Genomic DNA, 14,155 nt, shown 5'->3' with positions numbered 1-14,155 from the left:
CAACAATTCCAATCTTTCCCTTTGGTGGGAATTTACGTGTGGGCATACAAGCCCAGAGAATACCTCTGTTAGGGAGAAGCTCTGCAGAGGCTAGACTGCAGAAAGTGCTGCATCTCCATCTTCAGGAGTCATGCCCATGACTGACTGGGTTATCGGCAATGAAAGACTGAAGGGGTGTAAGATCATGACAATGCTTTGTAGCTTTCTTTGGGCTATTTAAGAAAACCTTTAGCCTTTAGCCTTCACCCCATTTGGGTGTTCATTGTGTTCTGGATGTAAGAAAAACCACTGCACCTTTAACAATACAATTGTCATTATAATTAACTGTAGGTTGGGTTGCCCATTCTCTAGATCAGGTCCCAAGAGACTGCAATCTACTCCCAGTATTAAAAAAAAAACTGGCAGTGATCTACCAATTGTTATTGAGGATTGACCAGAGTTGACTGAGCTTCTTTGAAGGGGGAATGACATGATTCGCTCACCTAAAACTCCACTGCTAAAAACCGCACGCAGCGCTAAAGCCAATCATCGTATTCCCAATCGCCAACAGAAAATGCCAAACACTGCCCACTTGACACAACAGAGGGACAGAGAAAGGGGAGCGGGAGGACGGAGACATTAATTCCACAGTTCTTTAAATTCCATGATCGACCACGATCACCAGGGGAGCTACCTGTCGATCGCAGTTGACTGGTTGAACATGTCTGCTCTAGATGAATGGACAGACCAATAACCTGCATTAACATTTGTATGCATTTTCATGCATACTTCTCTTATGTATCTTATATGCAGTTTTGCCGCATAATCCATTTTTCCCCAAACAATATTCACTAATATAATGTATTCTGCTCATTAATTTCACAAATATACATATTTTTGCATGCATTTTTCCTGAACGCACAAATTGTTGTATGCATTTTTTGTTGGGGAACGGCAACATAAAACTCAGATTGCATTTGGGTTTGCATATTGGGTGTGAATTAGGTTCGTTTGCATTAAAATGAAAAACACATGAATTTCTCCCAATTCCTATTTAATACTGGCCACAACAATGGTGGTTTTGCTTCTCAGAATGGAATGGAATCAACGTCTCGTTGAAATAAATGGCAGATTTCCCAATACTTTTAATGGTTATGGATCACACCCAAGTTTTATTTGTTTGCTTGTTCATTTAAGCTCAGCATCCTTGTTAAACCCTTGAATTTTTGTTCTCCCTTTCATGGATTAGGTGGCAACCCCGTGTAGATTTTTTCTCACGCTGACTGGGGAGCAAAGCACTTTTCTGTATAAAGATTGTATAGTGGCCCCCATTTTTGTTAAGAACCTTGCACATGACATACAAAGTAGCCTCTCTGTGATGAAAATAATTGTTCTTGGATAAACAAGGAGATTCTCAGAAAGTCCCAAGGCTATTGGCAGAAGATGTGTTGGCAGCTGTAAGAGAACAATTTTATTGTGGTGCAAGGAACTGTAAGAGGAAATGAATCTGGGATTCTCTAAGTCCCAAACGTTATAAGCTTATGCTATATAAAATTGAGGTAAACATTCTTTATTGCCATGGCTATGTTATTACAAATCTCATTTGTTTGCATAGGGAGATATGCTGTATTTATTGTTTATTTATGTCCACTGTTTCTTACCATGCCTTTTCAAACAGGATATTCAAGGGGATTCCCCCCCACCCCCAAAAAAAGACAGAAATGTTTCACTAATTCTATGTGGGGTACAATAAACTGCTCTTCCCTCAAAAGATAATCTAATTCTCAGTCTCAAAGAATACAATCTTGAACACCTGGTTAAAGATGTGCTGACTTGGTTTTTTTTCCAGTTCAATTTTACTCCTATTACTACAGATCGGGGTGGGGTAGGCTCTCATAATTGAGTTCACCAGTGACAAAGGCTGTGCTTTGATTTTATACAGAGAAATGGAACTATAGATTATTATTAATATATCCCTAAACACCATACATTATTAAACAGTTGAAAAGAGCACAGAATACCTTTTGTTAGCTTAGCCACATGCCATTATGCCATTGTGAAACCCACCACTAAAATCAAATAGGCTGGTGGGGAAACTTTCCAAACAACACAATATTCTGTGGGATAAAAATAGTTTGGGGGCTGCTTCCCCTAAAAAGCTTCTGTCTTGTAAGGCCATATTGCTATGTAAATGTGACTTTTAAGATTAAATCAAGTGTATCAGGCAGCCGAATCACTGCTTCATTCCATATTTGGGGTTATGTACCCAATTTCTTATGTACAATCATGGGCTCCTTTCAGTTTTTGAGACCCCTAGCCATAAAAAAAATTAAAAATGATGACAGTAACAAAGAAAATAGGGCACACACAAATCTTGTGGCACTAGAACCAACAAATTTTAATGAATATTTATTAATTTGCTATTATTTAGGGTAAAACTTCCCAAGGAAGCTTACATCAAAAAAGAAAATTAAATCAATACTACAATATTTCCAAACACACACACTCTCCATCAGATCCTCAAGAACACATCCAGCATTAAAACATTAAAACAGCAGCAGTGAAAACAATGCAAAGCACCACACACAAAAAATAAAAACAGCCTGAAATAAAAAGGTATTTAAAGTATTGTCTGAAATCCCCCACTCTTGCTTACCCCTGCTGCCACCCCAGACTGTTGAGTGACCATAAAAAATGTGCAATTTGCTAAGCAACCTGTAAAAAATAACACTAACATCTATGTTTTAAGGAAATACTACGTACCTTTAGTTCAAGCTCAGGCTTGTCTGATGAAACAGCTCCAGCATGAAGTCATCAGACTATGGAAATATAGTGTCTGCAACCTGAAATAAATGAGATCGAGAGGTAAGCACCTAACTGCTATCAATTATAGCAGCTAATAAAAATTAACCCAGTGAATTCCATTCCAAAGAGAAATAAACACATAAAGCAGTAGTTGACATTTAAAAAAAATGTATATTTATATTCAGGATCACCCATGGAAAAATATGATGCACATATGGTGACTTCGATTTCAACATCTTGCTTTCTTTGGCATTCCTCAGAGTTGTACTAGACTCATAGAAGGAATTGCCTTAATAAGTCCTATTTTCCCCAACCCCAAGCAAAGAATCAATTGCCCAATTTAAACCTTGACCTATTCCATTTCTATTCTCATCACTCCCTGCTTCTCAGTTATAAAGTACCCAATGGCTTTATAATAAATCTAATGTATGTGATGACAATGATATTGATTGACTGAATTTGTAACATATAAACCCATCAGGAATTTGCACAGGGTAGGCATAAATTAGCTGTTCTCTTCTCCACTCCCCTGTCAGTAGTGAGCCAATATCATGCCATGTTGAATTAGGAAAAGGGATACCGTACTTATGTTGAAGTCCTCAGATTCAAGCCACAGAACACATTTATTTGTCTTGGGATGCTAAGGAAGAGCAAGAGAAAGGAACCATGTAGGCTGCCTTGAGCTTCTCAGAGAGAGGGTGGGATTAAAATGTATTAAACAGATGAGCACAATTTCTCCAGATTAGCTACTATTCATCTGTCATGTTTCCTCTTCACACAATCATAATTTATGCATCTTGCGATGGGCAGTAATTTGCTACTAATTCTACCGTTATTGTTCCCTAAGAATAGTGATGAGGCTGAGGAGGAATCATTACTTTGCAATACTCCATGGTTTAGGGGAGTTTATCAGAACAATAAATATTAGAAGCTAGCCATGTTGCAAATTTGGCATCACTCAGAAATGGACATTTTATATTTTAGTTTTAGATTTCAGCAGCTTCATGTAGAGAACTAATGCATAGGGCAGAGATGAGTGCATCACATGCAGTTTGAATCACAGGAGGGGTGGCCAGATGGCAGCCTCTGCCCTCCCAATGTCTGAATTTTCAATCTAAGACAAATAATCCATCTGGACATCTTAAAGGGAAGGAAGGTATATCCTAAGTGCTCTTCTCCAGCCAGTTGAAATTAACACTGAAATTGGATAGCTTTAAAGTCACCCGAATTATAAGGGAGGATGTTGAAAGGAATAAGCAAAATGCCTTCAAAACTATTTTTTCCTCTCTTGAACGTGGGTCTCAGTTGAGTATGTGAACCTTTCTTTATGCTGAGCTGACATTGGCTCCTCATGACCTCAGATCACAGTAGGTGTTAAGGAGCAGAGGTTTCTCCGGGAAGTTCAGGGGTGGTAGAAATGTTTTGATTCTGCAGCTGAAGAAAGGCTGCCAGGATCTTGCAAGCAAGCAGCAGAATATTGTATTTGTTTTTATAGTGTGGTCATTATTTTTCTCACAATGTGGTTCCTGCAATCTTTGAAGTCTTTTGACTCCTTTAGTCTCTGGATAATGGCTGACATGGCTTGTTTGCTTATTCATGATGCTGTCTCTTTCGGGAGAAGGGGTTTTTTCTGCTGCTGCTGCTGGTGCTATATCCTGTTTTATACAATCCTTAGCCACAGCTAGCAAATAACAGCCAGGAAGCCATAAAACACTACTGAAGATCTTCCTTTCAGTTTCTGTAACTCAGTGATGGAAACCATCTGTGATAATTAAATAGAAGTGGACAAGGTTTGGAAGGTTTCTTGTGATTCGTTTCTGAGGGTCAATAGATACTGATTGTTTTTCCTTCACAGAGATGGCACCATAAAGGCAGGGAGGGGGAATGTATGTGTAGTGTACCGCCACTTGTGAATTATTATTGTATGAGTCTTTATTTTACTATGAGTTTACAACCTGAATGTTGCTATCACTGGGGAAAGCCTGAGGAGAACTACGGTAACTCAACAGTGAGCCTTCTCAGTTATGGGCTGCATTCTCCTCAGAAATCCACTTGGCACCAACTTTTTGCTTACTTTTAGCAAACTGAAAACATGTATATTATCATCAGGCTTTTGATGAATAATATTTCTGGACCTTAAAATGTAGTTAACGGATGGTTTTTAACTGATTTAAATTTATTATTGTTTGTATTTTTTCTTGTAACCTTCACCTGAGGTCAATGGAGAAAGGGTGAGATATAAATTATATAAATAAATAAATAAATAAATAAATACAACTCAGAAAAAGCCTTTTTGTGGCATTCAGCGGCATCTCTGGTATCTAGTTGTGAAAAACATAAACTTTTCAAACTACATTTCTCTAGAGAGCTATTATTTTATTGTTGGCATGCACGGTTGGCTTAAAAAGACTTGGCATCTCAACACAACATCATTGAAACAAAGAAAATGAAAGCTGCCAAGATGGAGCAGATCCTGTGGGGACCTAGAATGGCCCATTGCCTGCCTGGTGTGTCCTCAACTCCTGGATCTATGTCCAATTTCTCTTTACTTGTGGCAACAATCACAAAATTCAGTATACAATTATCCTAATGATTGTCAGCCGCTCAACTAAAGTCCTTAAGCAAAAACATCTTTAACAAATGTCTTAATAAAGCTTAAAGCATCTTTAATGATGTGAACCAACAGTTCCTGAAAAAATCCCTAGCATTACCCAGATTCAAGGATTAATCATCAAACAAACAGAAACAGTTGCTATGTTGCTATTGTCTTTAATCCTTCTTGAAATGATGGTGTTTGTTTTTCAGATGTTACATTATGACAATATTGCCTTCTTAGCAATAAATTACAAAGAAAAGCATTAATTCAATATAATGACTAATATAAGACCCCCAACCAGTGGTTTTTTAAAAATAAAAAAGCTTGTAATTCATGTTAAAATTTCATCTCAGCATGTGTAGACCACACAATGTGTCAATGTTTGTTCTTTACATAAAATAAGGACCACCGGGGGATTTTAAATTGTGCACTAGTTGTAGAAAAATTACTTCTGCAGCAAATGTGAGGCAGACAGACAGACAGAGATTTTTGGCTGATCCAGTAGTCCACGGACAGGGACATCACTTAGGCTGCCAGAAAATGAATCTGCTAACTCAATTTTTTTTCTTCAAGTCATTCTATGTTTCTCAATATATTGCCCCCTGCTGCATTGATTTTCCCACTCATTATCCTCCATAATAGGCAGGCTGATCACTAATACATATATTCTGCTTCCAGACAAACCCAGAGACCCAAACAATTCTCAGGCAATGAATAAAAACATCTTAAATACAGTTTTCGGTTTAGCTCTAGAAAATGCACACCATGATATAACATAATAGATGGAGTTTTGGGACGATTTTAACATTATTTCCCCACCACTACCAGTTCCCAATATGAAGGCTGCCAAAAGGCACTCACTCATGTCAGCATTTCATGTGATGGGTTAAAACCTAAAAGCTTCTTAAGCCATGTGCCACCCCTGTGCGTGCATTGTCAGCATGCCAGTGTGGTTGCTGACACCAATGGAAACATACAATATTGGTGCAAGGACACTGCATACTATAAGCAAACATGATATGAGAGCTTTTCAAAGTTTTATGCCCACTACATAGAGCCAACATGGATTGGTGCTTTTTGACAGCCTCCACAAACCTCTACCCACAAAACTTCTTATTCTTGTCTTAATCATGGTTAAAAGAAAAGAGGACATAAGACAACAGTATCCTTTGGGAGCAAAAGCACTTTATAATATGAAAAGGATCATATGGGGTTCCTATTGTACTGCGTCTTTGCTCCCAATGCATCTTTTTCCAAACATTAAAAGAATAATGGAAAGTTTTGTACAATGACTGTAGAAGTGGAACTCTATGTTGAAATCTTGGTAACAGTGGCTTCAAATACAGGTTTTGTGCTCATTTAAATGGGCTCAACTTGTGGCTGATTTGGACAGTCATCAAATTATCTTATTGCTAACTTGCTGGCCCTCTAGTAACCGAGTTCTTCTCTCTCCTCTCAAAAGTAACTAAAATCTGATTTAAATTGTAATTTCCAGATCTTTCCAAACAAGTAGACAGCATCATGAGTTTAACTATAGTAATGATTTATTCAGCACATCTCCAAACTTATCACAACCTTAAGGATGTGCTGAGCAAGGAAATAAAGAAGTATGTGTTGGAAATACAATTTTCCTACCAGCTTGCAATTCAAGTTTTACTCCTCCTGATTTACAGAGGGTCAATCCTAGAAAAATATTGTGGAGTGGGCTCCCACAACTACCACTGATGACCACATAGGTCACAAAGGTATAAACACATCTATGGCCCTCATTCAAATGGGCACTGACTAATCCAGTTTATTTTCTCCAAAACCAACTCTAATCTCATTCACTTAAATATTAGGCAACATTTATAGGCAACGTTCTTCCCCTATCACTCAGTAAACAATCTTGTACTTGTATACAAATTAAAGAATGCATCCTCTGCCATGCAATGTGAATGAGCAAGAAAATCCAGTAAGATACCAAAATCATAGAAGAAGAAAAAGAATAGGCACTCGTATTTTTGCTCTATTTCCTCTCTACCACCATGGCTCTGATAGAAAGACACATAGCCATTGTCCCCTGAAGTCCTTAGGGTTTCTATTTCTTATATAAGCCTGATTCTTGATTGGCAGATGTGTTTGCATATATTATACACACACACACATGGGCTCACTTAATGTGAGGGATGGAGTTCATAGCACTAGCCTTGTAGTCTGTTATTTTTTCTTGTGGAGACTGCACATATCACTCCTCTAACATATGGAATGCCTTGTGGCATAGATATCTCCATACAATTTTGTAGGTGGGGAAAAAACCAGCAACTCATCCTACTTTTACTAACGTGAGCCCAATGGATGTCTTGGGCTGCCTCCCACAATTATCTAGTTCAAGTACCTAGTTCTGCAACAACACAATAGTTCTAGCTGCAGCCTCAGAAAGATTATTTGGAGGAGAGAAAGAATCCAGCTGAGGGAGACATGGTGAGAAAAAGACAATGAAAGTCAGATAAGCTTCTAGCAGTATTCAGGGCCAAGGTTATGTCCTAAGATGCGTGCCCTAACTCAGTATTTGCTAGTCCCATGCCTTCCAGATGTTGTGAAAGGGCACTGGGTTGGTGAAGGGTGCCCTAACCCATTTCATCTTAAGCAGTAGCTATCACATAGGAATTCAGAGACAGATGGATAGCTAAGGGTACCCCACACATTTACATGGCTGCTACTGAGTGGGAGATAATTTATGGTGATTAGTACAAACTGCGAATGGGAATTGTTCTGAGAAAAAATACTTGCTCTTCTTGTGGGACTCTTGCCACTTACGTCAGTGTGGAAAAGATAACATTAATCTGCAATGATTTTACTACATACTTTTGCACTTTAAGATTTTGCATTTATTCCCAGAGGGTGCAGAATGTTTGATCTGGGAAACAACTGCAAATTAAATGGATCACTTCCGAATGATTCAATTGGACTTTAAAATCAACTTTCTCTCCTGCTGCCAAACCTTGGATAGCATGTGGGTTGGGCTGTGAGTCGTTTTTGTGTTTAATGCAATGCCATTATCCACCCTTAGACCCTAGAAACAAAAGTGGATATGTAGGAAGTAGATATATACTTAGTCCACGATATAAAAGAATTGTCAAAGAGATAACACGGATAGCAACGTGCTCTGCAAAGTAATATAGGTAATTATATTTCATCCTATGGGCCAAAGTGTACTCCAGCTAACTGCACAGTCCAAACCAAATCTATTCAGAAGTAAGTCAGATTGAATTCCCAGGTAAGTGTGGTTAGCATTGCAGCCTAAGCCAGACTGAACTAATTTAGAGTATTACGTAGAGTTTAGTTCAGATTTCAATTCTTTGTACACAACCACCAACCCTTGAACAGAATCTGTCTTCTCTCATGGCACTCGTCAGTTACTATATTTGATGTTATAGGCCAGGCAGCAACACAATGTGAAGAGGCCAGTATTTTCAGAATAATCATGAGGCAGAATATCAATGCCTAAAATGAAGTTTATTTACCTGCTCACTGTTAACATTACTTGATTAGATATTTATAGGGTCTGGCCTGGCAGTCGTCCCCCCTCACAGAGCTACAATTCCCAGCCTCCTTAACAAACAACAGCTCCCAGGATTCTTTGGGGAAAGTCATGTGCTTTAAATGTGCACTGGATGTGCTTTAAATGCAGGGTGTGGCTTTAGGCTGGCCTCCAGAATGCTAACAGCAAACTCTGCATTGCCACAGCTCTTGGGATCACAGTAACATAACAAGCTGCTCTACACTGATTCAGACCAGGGATCCATCTCATCCTCTACTGTTGACACGGACTGGCATTAGTTCTCCAAGGTTTCAGGAAGGAGTCTTTCCTGAGTCAACCTGGAGATGCCATGGACTGAGCATGGAATCTGCCTTTGAAGAGTAAAGCAAGTGCTGTAACTCAGGTCTATAACCCTTCTTCATAAATATTGCAATGCTGCTTGCAGAAAAACTGAAGGGACAGAAAGAGTGAATTGTGTTGTTGTTTAGTTGTTTAGTCGTGTCCAACTCTTCGTGACCCCATGGACCAGAGCACGCCAGGCACTCCTGTCTTCCACTGCCTCCTGCAGTTTGGTCAAACTCATGCTGGTAGCTTCGGGAACACTGTCCAACCATCTCATCCTCTGCCGTCCCCTTCTCCTTGTGCCCTCCATCTTTACCAACATCAGGGTCTTTTCCAGGGAGTCTTCTCTTCTCATGAGGTGGCCAAAGTATTGGAGCCTCAGCTTCACGATCTGTCCTTCTATTTACATATTTTAAATTTGGCCAAGATGGGGTTTTGAAATAGCTAACAGTTATTAATCATTTAGTAAATGGAAGTAGGTCTACACCACACGTATTACAAATAACTTCTTGCTGCACAAATTGATCTCAGTTGTATATGCTCACTGCCCCTTGTGGCACAGCAAGTTTAAATGAGATGCATCCTGCCGCCGGTTTCAGAGCTTTGCACCAATTTTCAGCTGTTTGTTATACCAATCCCAGAAAGAAGTATCACAAATCCACGGTAATTTAGGCTACTACATGTGCAGTATGAACATAGTGCAAGCAAGTAGGAGCGAGAAACAAAAACATATAGAAAAATATATCCTCTGCCGCAGGTATTGTGAGAAGCATGGAAATCATATTATGTTTGGGTCTGAGGAATCAACAGGAAGGAGAATGCACCACCTTGCCATGAGTTTTTCCTTTAAAACAAAAATATGACCGTGTTTAGAGGGGTTTTTTCTCCCGGCTTATTAGAAGTAACCTACACTATGAGCAGAAAATCCACAACATGGGGTGGAGGAAGATCCTGTCTGAGCTGGGAAGAAATGAATAAGAAATATGCATTGCCAAGCCATTTAAAATAAAACTTCTAGAGCCTCTTTAAATTGTAACATCTTGAGTAAAGAAAAGTGCTGAATTATGTAAAAGCAGGCAGGGAGCCAACATCTGGCAACAGTAAAATTGTTTTGGAGGCGAGCAGTTTCCATCCAGCATGGAGACCTGGGTCCACGCAGCACAGGATAACGGATCTATGAAGATGTACAAGAGCTCTGGTTGCCAGAAGGATACCCTGGGCTTTGAGTGAAAATTTTTCTGTCATTTGATCTCCTAACACAGCCAGCTGAGATGAGTTATGCTTCCCCCCACCAGGAACCTCGAAAGAATTGTTCAAACCATACACTCATTCCTGCTGAATTGGAAACAAATGCCACAGCCGCACTGTTGGGCTTTGAAATCAAATTCACCCCAGCTCTTCCTAAACTTCTGTGAAGGAAACAAAGCTCTTTCCTGTGTCTGCCACTTTAGTCTCCATGGACAGGCCTCCTTTCTGCTGTGCCCCTCATCTCCTCCGCCACCACTAGCAGATTGCAATCTTTCATTCCAGAAGGCCACATCACAGGCTTGCCCCATGTGTTAACTATACTCTGTTTGCTGCCATTAGGTCATGCCATTGGGAATGGAGTCTCCTAATTAAGCCCAGAGTATGGGGAACAAGTAGACTCCTCAAGACTGCACTGATCATGCTGCTGCTTCTTATTCCGCTGCTTCTCTCCCCTGCAGGAAAGTAAACCTGATTTACTAGTTGCAGTGTTCATGCCAGGGGACTCATACACTCATTGAGCTGCACCTAAGCATTGGGTACATGAACCATATATGTAGTAGCTATGGGTAATAGCAATGCACCCTGCTCTGAGAGCCAGACTGCTAGAAACCACTGGGTTTCCCAGTATCCATGCAAATGGCGGCTGCTCCATTAGGATGAATGGGGCATTGCCTCACAAGCCTCAGCCTTCCCCTGCCGGCCGGCCTTCTTACAGCCAGTCTATGGAGTGTGATAGCTGGGAGTTTCCTCCTTCTTAGTCTCAGTGTTGTCCTTGTAGAACTCAGCAGGGAGAAGGAGAAAATGCTAAAATTGGGTTGCTTTCCTTGTCATTGGCTCTGGCTCCACCTGCTTTGGGGCTCCCCGCCTTCTTCCCCAGCAGTCCCCTTGGGCAGTAAGCCACCAACGAACCACACCAGCACTTGGCAATAGGCTGGCTACAATAACCTTTTATGTGGTGGAACCCCAACTTTGGAACACCCTTCCCAAGGAGATAGGGTGCTACTATTACACTCTTTCCGCTGCATGTTCTTATTTGTCCAGCCATTTAGGTGCTTTTTAATCTAGCCTGCTTTTGGAGTAAGGGATAAAGGATGGCTACAAAATATTTGAAACTCATAAAGCAATCTCTGTCCCAACAAGGGCGTCTTACCATTAAGTAGGAAAAAAGGACCTCAGGGAGTGATGGTAAGTTGTTGTGGGGGGGGGGGCAGAGCTGTACATCCCACACACCCTGTCCTACAACTCCTATGCTAGCCTGGTGCTCCAGAAGGCAGTGGAGGGGGCTGCCCTGTCAGCAGCACTGAAGTAAGATTCAACTGCCATTACGTCTGTGGAGTGGTGAGACAGGCATCATCTTGTCTACCTCGGGTAGAACAATATCTTGCACCAGCCACAGTCCCAGCTAAGGGCTATCCCAAGAGTTTGCAAGCTTAATGCAACAGAGAAGCAACCTTTGATAGTGTTGCATGTCAGCCCACTATCTGAGAGGTGCAAAATTCCAGGGGTTCCAGGCATTTACCCTGGGTTCAGGTTTCCTTCCGGAAATGAGACACAGCCGAGACTGTGGTGTCTTTATGATAATAATGGTTTATTTACCCAAATATACAGCCTGAGCCTATGATAGAGGGGTTCACAGCATTAACACCCCAAAGGGGTCTTGTTTCTTCCATAGCCGCAGACTTAGATTAAAGCAGAAATCAAACTTAGATTAAAGCATCTCAAATGTTACTCTGACTCTCTCCTGCTTGTTGCTTTACTTCTAGGTCACATCACTGCAACTCAGCTATAAACTCTGGCTTCGTTCTTCTAACTAATGGTGTGCTGGGGGAGGGGCCATACCCATTTGCCATCTCACAGAGCCCATATCCTTTGTTTTCCTTAATGACCCATCACCCAGGCCTCTACACCTCAGCACCGTAAACTAGCTTGGCTTATAATCGAGCACTTGCTGGATCCAGGGGTTAGAAGAATCTCACATTCAGCCAACTTCCTCCCCCATTCTCCCAAAACCCCTCCTAACAACACACACACACAGAGAGAGAGAGAGAGAGAGAGAGAGAGAGGAGAGAGAGAAATTGTCTGTTGTCTGGTTCCCGATGTAAAGGAACAGGTTTTTGTCTATGTTTGGATACAACTGGATGTGAATCAAGATTTTAACCAGCGATTTCAAAACTGCACTGATTTTTTTAAATTTTTATTTATTAGAATTCTCAAGCAACCCCATGTGCGTGTGCTGTGCAAAGCAGCAGTTGCATGATCTGTTGGGCATTATGGAACAATGGAAAGAAAGAACAATAAAATTTCTGTAAGTGAGAATAGGGGCATTGTTCCTAGCATGACCATAATACTCATGGTCTCCCATCAACCTAGAGCTGCAGGAGAACAAAGATCTTAGAGGACCTCTTCTCAGAAATCAGTATGATGTCTGGCATTATTTACAATTTATTCCAGAGTTCATTTATAAAAAACACAGTTGGTTCCTGTTAAGTCAATAGTGGGATAGCTTCACAGACAATTAAATGTAGAAGAATCCTTGCTGACAACTCTACATGAGTCCTTGACTTTCAGTGCCTTTTGGAAATAAGAAATGGCCAGGAAACATTCAAATGTAGAATATCAAAGCTACTCTATTGTAGGTTAAACATCTGCTGAAAAACTGACTTTGTTATTTAACTTTTATTAAGAAAAACACCCAACGTTAGTGAATACATTTGTCAATAGGTCTTCTTTCCCAACTGTGCTCTAAATTGTTAGACAGAATTCCACAGTGAATAGGAAGACACACAAGGCACAGTCTGTGCAACAACATAAGACTAACCACACAGGTTCTTTCAGAGTTAACAAGCACATAGAATTGCAGATGCTTATCTGAACCATATCCAAACTTTCCAAAGCCCTTAAGACTGGTAAATTGGGCATGAAATCTCATGAGGCTTTCAAGCAAGATTTCATGGACTTCCTGCTTGCAGCCAAAAGTACAACAATAATGAGACTGGGATACATCAGCAATTTGTTTTAATGATCCTAGTTAAAAAGCAAACAGGTGAGCAACTGTATGTTCTTCTTTGCTTCAAAAAGTATTATATTAGCCATATTCCTGTGCATGTATTGCTGAGTCTGGCACAACTGCACTGGCTATCAGTTAGTTCCCAGGCTCAATTCAAAGTGCTGTTTTTGACCTATAAAGCCTTATACAGCTCAGAACCCCAGCACCTCAGGAACCACCTCTCCCCACATAAATCAACTTGGACCCTGCAGTCATCATCTGAAGCCCTTTTGTGACAACATGAAAACCGGCTTTTTAATTCATGCCCCCTCCCTCTGTTTGTGGAATGTTCTCCCCAGGGAGATATGGTTGGTGCCCCTCTCATCTATCCTTGGGCAAGACTTTTATCACAATGGGGTCAATCACGTCCGATTGGTCTGTGTGCTTGACACATTAACTTCTGCTCATTCCCAGTCATGGATATTCATTGTGATACCACTGTTTGGAAAATATATCAGTGGATTTTTATAGAAAGTGTCTAGAACATTAAAAAGGACTTTGATAAGCTTGCTGTTCCATACCCAGACTTAACCCTAATTTGGTCTCAGCTGTTGGAAAGGCGTTGCTGGTGTGCTTGCCCTGACCTGGTAGCTATTAACAGATAGTGATACGGCAC

At 40.5% G+C, this 14,155-nt stretch overlaps 1 long non-coding RNA gene across 1 annotated transcript in view; it reads right to left on the bottom strand.

The window, feature by feature from the left end:
• LOC114600748 (uncharacterized) overlaps window positions 1-14,155 on the bottom strand; it is a 158,581-nt gene that overhangs the window by 73,395 nt on the left and 71,031 nt on the right. Inside the window, exon 2 of the long non-coding RNA XR_013393957.1 lies at window positions 2,743-2,822. This is a non-coding gene — a long non-coding RNA (uncharacterized LOC114600748). The remainder of the gene's footprint in view (window positions 1-2,742; window positions 2,823-14,155) is intronic.

Source organism: Podarcis muralis, chromosome 8 (assembly GCF_964188315.1).
Source record: "Podarcis muralis chromosome 8, rPodMur119.hap1.1, whole genome shotgun sequence".
NCBI classification, from domain to species: Eukaryota; Metazoa; Chordata; class Lepidosauria; order Squamata; family Lacertidae; genus Podarcis; species Podarcis muralis.
The sequence above is the reverse complement of the archived record's forward strand: the minus strand, read 5'-3'. Positions and strand labels throughout refer to the sequence as shown.